Genomic DNA, 12031 nt, shown 5'->3' with positions numbered 1-12031 from the left:
CGCACCGTCAGCGCATCAACAAAAAAAAAGAAAAAAAAAATAATGAAGAAGTGACCATAAGAAATGGGGACAGAGAGAGTGGTGTTAAGAGAAAGAGAGCTAAAGGGAGGAACACAGAGGGACTGTGTAATAGATAGTAAGACAGATAAAAAGTGTAAGAGGAAATAACTGAGAAAAAAAAATGAATAAGGGAGCAAAAGAAAAGAAGAAATAGGAAAAAGACAAAAGCAGAGGTTCCGGGAGAATGTAAATGGATGATGAAAGTAAAAGGAAGGACAGTTAAGCATGTGAATGACAGGTAGTGACGGAATGAAAGAAAAGGAATAGTAGTGATGGAGGGATAGTAAATAGCAGTAAATATAAGCAAAGAGGGGTGAAACAGGGTACATGTAAGTGAATAAGGGTAAGACATGGGGAATAATACAGCGAAAGAAGAAAGAGAGTAAAAGAAGGAGTGTCACAAAGGAACTAAGTGAACCAGTAAAAAAGGTAAGTGAAGGAGTGTGCATAGACAAAGGTACTGAAAGAAGTTGAATGTGGTAGGAAGTAAACATGGAAGAAAAGAATAAGTGAGAAAAGCAAAGTAAGGAAACAGGGGTGAGGTAGGGTGAGAGAAAAATAGTGAAAATAAAACCAAAGATGATAACAAAAAAGATTTTGTAAACACACTTACCATATAATCAATGCAAACTTGTATCTATGAAAGATAAAAGAAAAAATACGTTATAATTTCTTAAAAATATATAATAAAATAGAAGCAACAGTTCATGAGGTTTAAAAATCTACAAAAGTTTACTAAGAAATGAAGCAATAGTGAAGGATACAAAAACAGAAAGAAAGTAATGTAGAAAGAGAAAAAAAAAGGAAAAAGAAATAGAAAGAAAACAAATTCCTAAAGATAAATAAGATACTAAAAGAATGTAAGATCTCAAATCAAAATCAGTAAAGATAAGAAAATAAAAGAAAAATGAGTGAAAAGGAGAGAAGTCTGATTGAGAAACTATAAATAAAAAAGAGGAATAGAAGATGATTGAGAGTGAGTGAAGTAAAGTAACAGAGTGAAGGGATGAAAGGAATGAAGTTAGTATAGAACGATGGATAAAACAGGAGTGAGAGAGTAAGTACACAGAAAGACAAAAGGAAGAACTAAGTGAACTACAGTACAATGGATGCGAAAGAAAAAAAATGGAGAAAAAGAAAGAGAGGGTTAGGAAACTAAAGCAGTGGTACTGTGAGAATATGAAAAAGATAAAAAGTGGTGGAAGGAACAGAGGAAATGCAGACAGTTCCTATTAGATTAAGAAGTTGTGAATGAAGTGCACTAAAGAAACAGCGATGAAAAAAGAGTATAAATTAGTAAAGAGAGGTAAATAAGGGTGAAAAAGAAAATGAGTATAAGACAATGTGAACACAATATAAATTACACAATGCAAACTACACAAGAACTTCTACAATATGTTACATTATTTATTTTTGCTGTTCTCAGAATATATTGAATTTCACTTAAATTAGTGAGATCAAAGTCTTCATCATATAACAGCGGGAAAAAAAAAACACAATCTAAAAGATTGTGTTTAAAAAAACCCATTCAAACATACATCTCATATAAGTACACTAATCTTTGATTCACTTACTTTTCCGTGAGACCAAATTGCAGATAGTGAAGGTCCTTTTGGTGGAAAAAAGTCTGCTGTGCTCTATAACTTCCATTTCATCAACTTTCTATGAAAAAAGATCTAACAACATCATATGTTACACTTTCCTCACGGCCAATTTGTGTCAGATATATCAGTATTTTTTACTTTGAGATCCACTTAAAGTATCTACATGAGATTGCAGATAGTGAAGGTCCTTTTGGTGAAAAAAAGTCTGCTGTGCTCTATAACTTCGATTTCATCAACTTCCTATGAAAAAAGATCTAACAACATCATATCTTACATTTTCCTCACGGCCAATTTGTGTCAGATATATCAGTATTTTTTACTTTGAGATCCACTTAAAGTATCTACATGAGATAAATAATTTGATATATTAGATTAACTAACTAACTAACTAACTTTTATTAACTATCCCCGTCTTCAAAGGCCAATTCCCTTTACTAAAACTTTGGTTTTAAAAACACTAGATAAGAATTTGTAGAGTCATAAGGCAAACGTTGTTTATAAGTTAAATGAGAATCATTGCAGTAACTCCATCCATTTTCAGATTTTAAGTAGCATGTATAATGTCCTGAGGTGGTCGAAGATCCATCATGATAAATAATAGCTTCAGTTGTAAAGGTCCTTCCAGAAATTGATAACTGAGAAGCCACAAAATTTTTGATAGAAGTTGTCAATTTAGTTCCATCAGGTCTACATCGTTGGAAAACTAAAATAATATACTGCCCATACCTTTGTATAAATAATGTGGACAGCATTGTACAGTTACATTGGGTACACACCATATTATGATCTGCTGCTTTAACTAGATTTTTAAAAGACACTGATTTACAGTCTGGTAAAGTCAAATATATAAATCTTTCAGTGTCTATTCTAGTAGTACTTGATAAACTACAATTGTGGCAGTCATGCTGCCATTGATAAGAAAGACTGAAAAGATTATCTACATCTACACCTTCATCTTCCAAAACACCAAACATATACATTAAAAATTCCTGACAATCCTGCTGAATGTTCTGTGAAAATTTATCTTGACCAGAACACAAATCTAAAATATTTCGAATTTCTGTTACACTTTCTATTTGTGCTGTAACACTGCTACATTTCTGAAACACAGAATTCAATAAACCACACAATCTTTGATCCCGATTTTCAACAATCTGTTCTTGTAAACTTTTAAGAAAAAAAACAACATTAACCACTACATTAGCATAGCAGTTGACACCAGAACTATTTTCAAACTGAAATCCAACAACATTTTCTCCACAATTCTTTTTCTTCCTGTTTTCAATTACAGTTTTCTCTACTTTTTGTCTTTTTGCAACTACCTCACTACAATTATCCTCATTTCTTCTTTTTCGGCCTACCACACGTTTTTCAAACAGAGGATATTGAGGCAAATGTGGAGCATACTCTCTTCTTAACCTATTGTATTCTTTAACACAATCTAGATCGGCAGAAATCTTTGTCTCATCACACGCAATCAAGTACAATCCTGATAAAGTTCTGACTCGAGATAATGCCACATATGCCATACCCTCTTTAAACACAGATCTTCCAATGTTCACCAATGCACTATCTACACTTAAACCTTGAGATTTATGAATTGTCACCGCATACGCCAAACAAACAGGAAACTGTTTTCGGCGAACATATAAGTCTTTTACAAGTAAAAATCTAGCAGAACAACGACTTATTTGTTGTACTTGTTCAATGCCATCAAATTTTATTTTTAAAAATTCAATTCCATCTCTATTTCTGTAATTCACAAAATCAACAACATAACCCATTGCTCCATTTACCAGACCGCTTTCAACATTTAAATTCCTTCTCAAAATGATATGACAATTTAAACACACATTCAGAGTCTTTTCAAAACCAGCTGTTTTTGAAATACTTTTCTCCAATGAATGCAATTTAGTTTTCAAATTTTCTGACAAAACAATTGTTGCACCCATATGCTCTATTTTATCTATTGCTTCCAGTTTCACAATCTCTTCATTTTCTAAGTCTAACATTTTTTGGTTGAAGATGGAATATTCTTGCAGAGTTGGCATCAAACATATCCCAGATTTCTTCTCAGTCATTTTTTTAAAAATATTCTCTGGAAGAATGTTTTCATTTGCATACAAATTTGAAATTAATCGACTATACAAAGCTTTTTTCCCTTTCTCAGTCATTTTTCCAATTCTTACATCTTGTAGAATATTTTTATAATCTTCATCCTTGGCCTGTCGCATATTTTGAAGCAGTTCAGCATATTTAAAATTTAGCCATATATTAACATTTCCAATGCTTCCAAGGGACTTCCTGGTATCTTCATGCGTGAGCATTTTAAACACTGGTTGTCCTTTTACTGGAGTCAACTGCAATAGATCTCCAAAAACAATAATGTGTTTTCCTCCAAATAACACATCATAGTCTGTTTTAAGAATTTCTTGCATTCTCAAATGCACAAAAGCAAGCATTAGATTTGAGACCATGCTTACTTCATCTATGATAAGAAGTTTCATTTTCTTCAAGACTCTTGAAACTTCAGAACACGCATCTCCAGATAGCTTGTTGTAATGCAATTTATTATCATGTTCAACTGGCAGCATCAATAAACGATGTAGAGTAATCCCTTTAATGTTATGTGCTGCCAGACCAGTTGGAGCAGTTACAACACAAGACAGTGGTGAATCAGTCTTTTTCTGCAGATAACTTGCAACGGCTTTAATTAGAAAACTTTTTCCTGTCCCCGCTTCTCCACTTACATACAGTCGGACAGGGTCAAATAATATACATGAGCACTCTTTTTTCTCATGTCTGAATCCATGTTCAATCTGCTCTGTGACTTCATCATATATCTTTTTCTGCTCAATGTTTAGTTGCTTTACCAAATCTTCTAAGTTAACTCCATCCTCTTGAGCTTGTTCCATAGCTCTTTCCACCTCATCCATGGCAGTGGCAGCTTCATTTTGGATAATTAGTCCTCCTAGTGGATCCTGGCTCAATGAAGTAGAGCTCTGACTATCTTGAGAACTGTTTCTAGCTATCTCTTCAGCAATTGTGGTTTCTTGCTCCATTTCTTCATTCAACATTTGCAGATAATTTAGACAAATAGGACATTCTATGGTATCCTTAGTTGCATTAAAAGAGTCTTCATAACAGAGAAAATCTCCAAGTAGTTCCTCTTCTGTACGCCATGGCTTAAAGAGTTGCAAAAGAGCTAAATAGTAAAATTCTCTTTTGTCTAGAACTTCACAACTCAATTTTCGATGATTAATCAAATGGCCTTTTTTCTGCTTCACTAGACATCCTTCATAGCCAATGAGTGCATATTTTCCATTATTGATATCTTCTGTGATGTTCCTCTTATAACTGTAGTTTTGAAGAACTTCATACAAACATGTGTTCTCAAGGTGAGTACTTCTATTTGGATAGTATGTATCCAACATATTTGTCTTCAAAATATCTGTACTGTTTGGTTCTTTTTCCACCAAATATTCAATTTCTTGTACAGATTTCAAAACTCGGTTTCGTGTTGCAGCAAGACCAAGACTCACCCAAATGATTGTTCTTGATTTGGCATAGAGACTTGCTGATGATAACCGATCAGAACATTCATATGCTCCAATTTCTCGATGCGACAACATCTTCAGACTGAAACTGTATAATTTCTTGCTTAGACTCTTTTCATGTGAAATGTCCTCCCACATTTCCTTCAGTTCTGTCTTTTCTTTTTTGGTGATGTAAGATGTCACATATCGAGCCACAGCAATAGAGTTGTCAGCAACGAACTGAATATCCATGTTAGCATTCCACATGGACAAAATCACTGGGTTGTAATCGTTGATGTACTTAGATTCTTCATTTCTTTTGAAATTATATGTGTTTTTGGGAGATTTTCTCGTCACAGTATGTCGTAGAGATGACATCAAATTATTTACTCTTCCCTTAGAAATCACTGGTCGAGGAAATGCAAAACGACATTTCGTGTAGTACTTTTCCTTGTTTTTAAATTTTCGACGACAGTACTTTCCACAACGATGAGATTGAAAACGTAAAACTTGTTGCCTTAAATTGTTTTCTTCAGTAGATTTTGGAACAGCACATGTTGAATACTCTTCAATGAAACTCATCACTGTTTCATCTGAATCTGATCCAAATTTGGGTGCATCTTTAATCCACAACAACATATGTATATGAGGAGCACCTCTCGCTTGATATTCCTTCCTCCAAAAGAAATCCAAAACCTCTCCAAGGGGAGGATTTTTTTTGTTGGTAATAAAAGACATCATAGCTTCAAATCTATGATTAAAATATCTGCAAACATTCACTGGATCTAAAGAACACAGTTCTCCTGGTGTTTTCAATTCTATATTTGGTATGTTTTCATTTGCCTCTCGTAGAAATTGAAGTAAATCGTCCCATGCATACTCAGCACAGCTAAGAGTGAGGAACCATGTAGGAGTTCCTAAGTTTCTTAGCATACATTTCAATTCTCCATGACGACGAAACCAATACTCGTTGGTTCCACGTTGACATGCCATGAGATTGATTAGCTGAGATTCCAAAATACTGTCTTGCAGATTAACTTTCTCCATAAAGTCCCTTGCACAAACATTTTGCAAATGAGGTCCAATTTTTAATATATGATTAACTGCATAAGAAAGCTCAGACAAATCACTTTCAAACAGTAGATGAAATATATATGGAATGCATTGACAAAACCTTGGATCTTCTGCATATAATCTTAGAGTCCGGTATTCAGCTGCAGGAATTTGAACTGGTCGATCATCATATCGTCCACCACAACCTGTTGGAAATAATTGTGGAAAACAACGAGCTTCCAAACTTTCTTCCCATACACTAATGGGACTTCCTTTTGCTGCCTTCATTTGAAACAAGTCAATTGCATTTCCCATTACTTCTTTGGAATGCAAAGGATGAACAGTATAATGTTCATATATTTCTTCAGTTCTAGACACATCAACTTTTTCAATTTGACCAACTGAAGAATCACTATCTTCTTCTGTAGCTGTTTCCTCTACTCCAACACTTACATTTTTATAGTACTCATTGTTTTTAACTAAATACAACGTTGCCTTCTTGACTTTTTTAACATCCACTAAATCTTGCCAAATTTTCTTACTCTTTGTTGGAACCCCATTAACTAGAATAACTAAAGGATCTTCTTCTACTCTTTCTACACCAATTGTATTAATATTTTTCTTTACATCTAGAGGCAAATAAACAACTCTTCCCTTTAATCCTCTCAGTAAATCTGATGGAGGCAATTTCCCTGTCTTAGGCTGCATGCGTACAATAGCCTGAAAAGGATGGACACATTGAATCAAAATAGATTCATAAGTATTTAGATCCATCAATTCAGAAGGAATATCTATCAACTGAAGATTATTATAAACTGCTCTTGCAGGCATTCTATTTTCATTTAATTTTTTCAAACAATAAGTGCAAATACGCTGATCCAAACTCAAATCAAAAGAATTCTCCACCAACAAATAACTTACAAAATCCTCCCATTCACTATTATTTTCCAATTCACTTTTTGCATATAAATCAACTAACCTAGTCTGAATTTTATAATGAGTCCGTCGACAACACACACAAGTTAAATTAGGCCTCTCACTTGATTTCACCTTAAACTTGATAATTTCCTCATCAAACTTTTCAATACTTGAAATTTGTCCATTATCTTCTGCATTACCATCCATTACTATATCTATTTCTACACTGTCCTCTTTGTTCCCAAAATAACAAAACTCAATTTCTTCACAAATAGTCTTCACATCCACTTCAGATCCATGCAAAAGAGCACTATTTAACTGTTTAAGCTTAAGTGCAGGACTTTTTGCATAATACAACTTCCTCACTAATTTCCTTACGTTATTATGATGCACTGCTAACATCCTAAAATGATGAAAAACACTCCGACAAACTTTTCTAGAAAGACATGCTAGTGAATGCCCTTGCAAACCTGTGCTTTCTCTCACTCTGCAAGGATCTAACTCTTGCAGGATCTTCATTTTTTGTTTGAGACTTTTTTTACTATATGTACGTAAGAAATTTCGAAGCAAATCAATTGATTCCTGTCGCACACTACAAATACTACTGCATTTCCATGTGTACACTGGACCCTTAGTACGTCTCCCTAAAACTTCATCAGCTAACACCTCTTCTGCATCTCTAGATACAAGTTTCTCTTTTTCCATCACACAACTATCTTTCACCTCATATGCACGACCACTGGTGTCAACTGCATGCACCAAATCATTTTCCTGAAAGTAACTCTCCTCATTAAAAAAAGGCTCAGAACTTGAACTATGCATCCATTCACCAGAAAATACTTCACAAAAATTACTCCGATTAATAATTCTTTTCCATCTACTGTTCGATTTGAAAACATCCATTGCCTTATTAAGTATCCTAATTCTATTGATTATTAAAATAAATAATTTTTTCTTAACTTCAAAAGCCTGATCAACAATCTTTTCTACACTTTTCTTTTTCTTGTAAAAAGCAGCTTTTAGTTTACTTTTCTTATCATTTTTTAGCAAATTTAAAACTACCCTATTGCGAAACATTCGCCTACGAATGTCCCTAAAAACATTTACCCTTCTATTGCTAACCATTCTCTTCTCTCCTGGTCCAATGGAAACATTTTTTGTGGGCTTCTCTTTCCTTTTTAGATTTGTTGACTTTTTCTGTATATTCACATTAGCAATTTCATTTTTTTTCCTACGACATATGTTGCGAAGAAAATACTTAATTGGCTTACCAGAAGCTTTTCTGGTGTTTTTTGAAGTACTTGTTGAAGAGGATTCCATAAAGTCTGTTGTTGATGTTCTCCTTTTCCGTATGGTATTTTTGATATTTCTTTGCCTTGAAGGCATTTTTGCTTCCTTTTCAGAAGTTGATTTGAATCTGTTGTTCTGTTAAAAAAACACATGAAAGACCACTATTAGCAAACAACAAAGTAATGTTAAAAAGCAAACAATATAAACAATAAATTGCAACATATTTAAGTTTATACAATAGCAACTCATGGCTTTATTTTTAAAGGCCTTGCGCCACCAGTGCGTCACTTATTACCCATGTTTAAAGTGATGCATCAGCTGCACATGGCATTCATAAATAAGGGCCAAATACATATACCAATCAATTGCACCCAAAAATCGATTTTTCAATAACATGTAAGAAACACTGCGCAAAACCTAAGTACAACCACTCAATATCATCAAACAAAGTCAGGGTCTGATTTATAAAGGCCTTGCGCCACCAGTGCATCACTTATTACCCATGTTTAAAGTCATGCATCAGCTGCACATGGCATTCATAAATAAGGGCCAAATACATATACCAATCAATTGCACCCAAAAATCGATTTTTCAATAACATGTAAGAAACACTGCGCAAAACCTAAGTACAACCACTCAATATCATCAAACAAAGTCAGGGTCTGATTTATAAAGGCCTTGCGCCACCAGTGCATAACTTATTACCCATGTTTAAAGTCATGCATCGGCTGCACATGGCAATCATAAATAAGGGCCAAATACATATACCAATCAATTGCACCCAAAAATCGATTTTTGAATAACATGTAAGAAACACTGCGCAGAACCTATGTACAACCAATCAATATCATCAAACAAAGTCAGGGCCTTATTTATGAAAGCCTTGCGCCACCAGTGCGTCACTTATTACCCATGTTTAAAGTCATGCATCAGCTGCACATGGCAATCATAAATAAGGGCCAAATACATATACCAATCAATTGCACCCAAAAATCGATTTTTGAATAACATGTAAGAAACACTGCGCAGAACCTATGTACAACCAATCAATATCATCAAACAAAGTCAGGGCCTTATTTATGAAAGCCTTGCGCCACCAGTGCGTCACTTATTACCCATGTTTAAAGTCATGCATCAGCTGCACATGGCAATCATAAATAAGGGCCAAATAAAAATACCAATCAATTGCACCCAAAAATCGATTTTTGAATAACATGTAAGGAACACTGCACAGAACCTAAGTACAACCACTCAATATCATCAAACAAAGTCAGGGCCTTATTTATGAAAGCCTTGCGCCACCAGTGCATCACTTATTACCCATGTTTAAAGTCATGCATCAGCTGCACATGGCAATCATAAATAAGGGCCAAATAAAAATACCATTCATTTGCACCCAAAATCGATTTTTAAATAACATGTAAGAAACACTGCGCAGAACCTATGTACAACCAATCAATATCATCAAACAAAGTCAGGGCCTTATTTATGAAAGCCTAGCGCCACCAGTGCGTCACTTATTACCCATGTTTAAAGTCATGCATCAGCTGCACATGGCAATCATAAATAAGGGCCAAATACATATACCAATCAATTGCACCCAAAAATCGATTTTTCAATAACATGTAAGAAACACTGCGCAGAACCTATGTACAACCAATCAATATCATCAAACAAAGTCAGGGCCTTATTTATGAAAGCCTTGCGCCACCAGTGCATCACTTATTACCCATGTTTAAAGTCATGCATCAGCTGCACATGGCAATCATAAATAAGGGCCAAATACATATACCAATCAATTGCACCCAAAAATCGATTTTTCAATAACATGTAAGAAACACTGCGCAGAACCTATGTACAACCAATCAATATCATCAAACAAAGTCAGGGTCTGATTTATAAAGGCCTTGCGCCACCAGTGCATCACTTATTACCCATGTTTAAAGTCATGCATCAGCTGCACATGGCATTCATAAATAAGGGCCAAATACATATACCAATCAATTGCATCCAAAAATCGATTTTTGAATAACATGTAAGAAACACTGCGCAGAACCTAAGTACAACCACTCAATATCATCAAACAAAGTCAGGGTCTGATTTATAAAGGCCTTGCGCCACCAGTGCATCACTTATTACCCATGTTTAAAGTCATGCATCAGCTGCACATGGCATTCATAAATAAGGGCCAAATACATATACCAATCAATTGCATCCAAAAATCGATTTTTGAATAACATGTAAGAAACACTGCGCAGAACCTAAGTACAACCACTCAATATCATCAAACAAAGTCAGGGTCTGATTTATAAAGGCCTTGCGCCACCAGTGCATCACTTATTACCCATGTTTAAAGTCATGCATCAGCTGCACATGGCAATCATAAATAAGGGCCAAATACATATACCAATCAATTGCACCCAAAAATCGATTTTTGAATAACATGTAAGAAACACTGCACAGAACCTAAGTACAACCACTCAATATCATCAAACAAAGTCAGGGCCTCATTTATAAAGGCCTGGCGCCACCAGTGCATCACTTATTACCCATGTTTAAAGTGATGCATCAACTGCACATGGCAATCATAAAAAAGGCCAAATAAAAATACCATTCATTTGCACCCAAAATCGATTTTTAAATAACATGTAAGAAACACTGCGCAGGACTTATATACTAACATACAATTTCACTTCTAAAACAAAACTATCTGCTTCCAAATATTCTCCATAGAGCAAATAAATCTCTATCTAAATTAAATGAATCATTACTTACCTTTACAAATGCTTTTGGAGATTGAAAACAGTGTCAGACACACACACCAATTTTTCTTTAGCAGAGGAAAAGGTGTGCTCTCAATACACTGAAACCAAGACTGGCATAGAAAATCTCTATCTTTGTACACATATGCCTTAATTCAACCAATGAAAACTCTTCCCTCACTATTTTCAAACCAACACCCATCCCCCTCTCAAACCTTTCTATCTGTTACCATGGCAACTCCCTCCTAACTGAACTGTAAGGTTCAAAAGTTTATCTTACAATGTTGCAAATTAACTCAGCAAGGATGTTTGACCTGTCAATACAGCAGCCTATACAGGGTATTTTTGCTTTTGGTGACTTTTTTTAAACCATTCAAATTGCTTCTTTCACACAACATAACCATACACCCTAACTTTCAGTTTTCAACTATCTGAATCCACCAATCATTGCTTGTGATTCAAGAGCACAGAAACTCCACAATTATTTTTTTGTGAACTCCTACTGTTCCAACTGCCATTTCATTCCCACACTTCATCTGACTGGACCAGAACCTTCTCACATCATGTACTCTGTTTGGATTATTGGACATAGCTACATCCACTGGGCTCAAAGGTATGCAGCTAGCAGAAATTTTCATAACCTTGATTTATCAAATGTGGAAATCAAGTGGATTGGCCACAGAGGATTAAAATGTCACCAATTGATACCATTGGTGAAAACCTTTTTGCATCTGCCAGAACCTGACCTTATAATTGTGCACTGTGGTGGAAACGATCTAGGCACATTAACTGGGGTAGGTCTGGAAAT

The 12031-nt window shown here is 34.8% G+C and overlaps 1 long non-coding RNA gene across 1 annotated transcript; it reads right to left on the bottom strand.

Moving 5' to 3' along the window:
* Positions 1–674: 674 nt before the first annotated feature.
* Positions 675–8467, bottom strand: LOC147705969 (uncharacterized). The gene is made up of 3 exons (XR_015297338.1): positions 8443–8467; positions 1635–1736; positions 675–697 (listed from the first exon to the last, which is right to left on the bottom strand). It is a non-coding gene; the product is annotated as an uncharacterized LOC147705969 (long non-coding RNA).
* Between the last annotated feature and the right edge of the window lie 3564 nt (positions 8468–12031).

The sequence above is a fragment of the Lissotriton vulgaris genome, chromosome 7 (genome assembly GCF_964263255.1).
Source record: "Lissotriton vulgaris chromosome 7, aLisVul1.2, whole genome shotgun sequence".
Classification (NCBI taxonomy): Eukaryota; Metazoa; Chordata; class Amphibia; order Caudata; family Salamandridae; genus Lissotriton; species Lissotriton vulgaris.
Note: the sequence above shows the minus strand (reverse complement) of the source record. Positions and strands in the feature narration are given on the sequence as shown.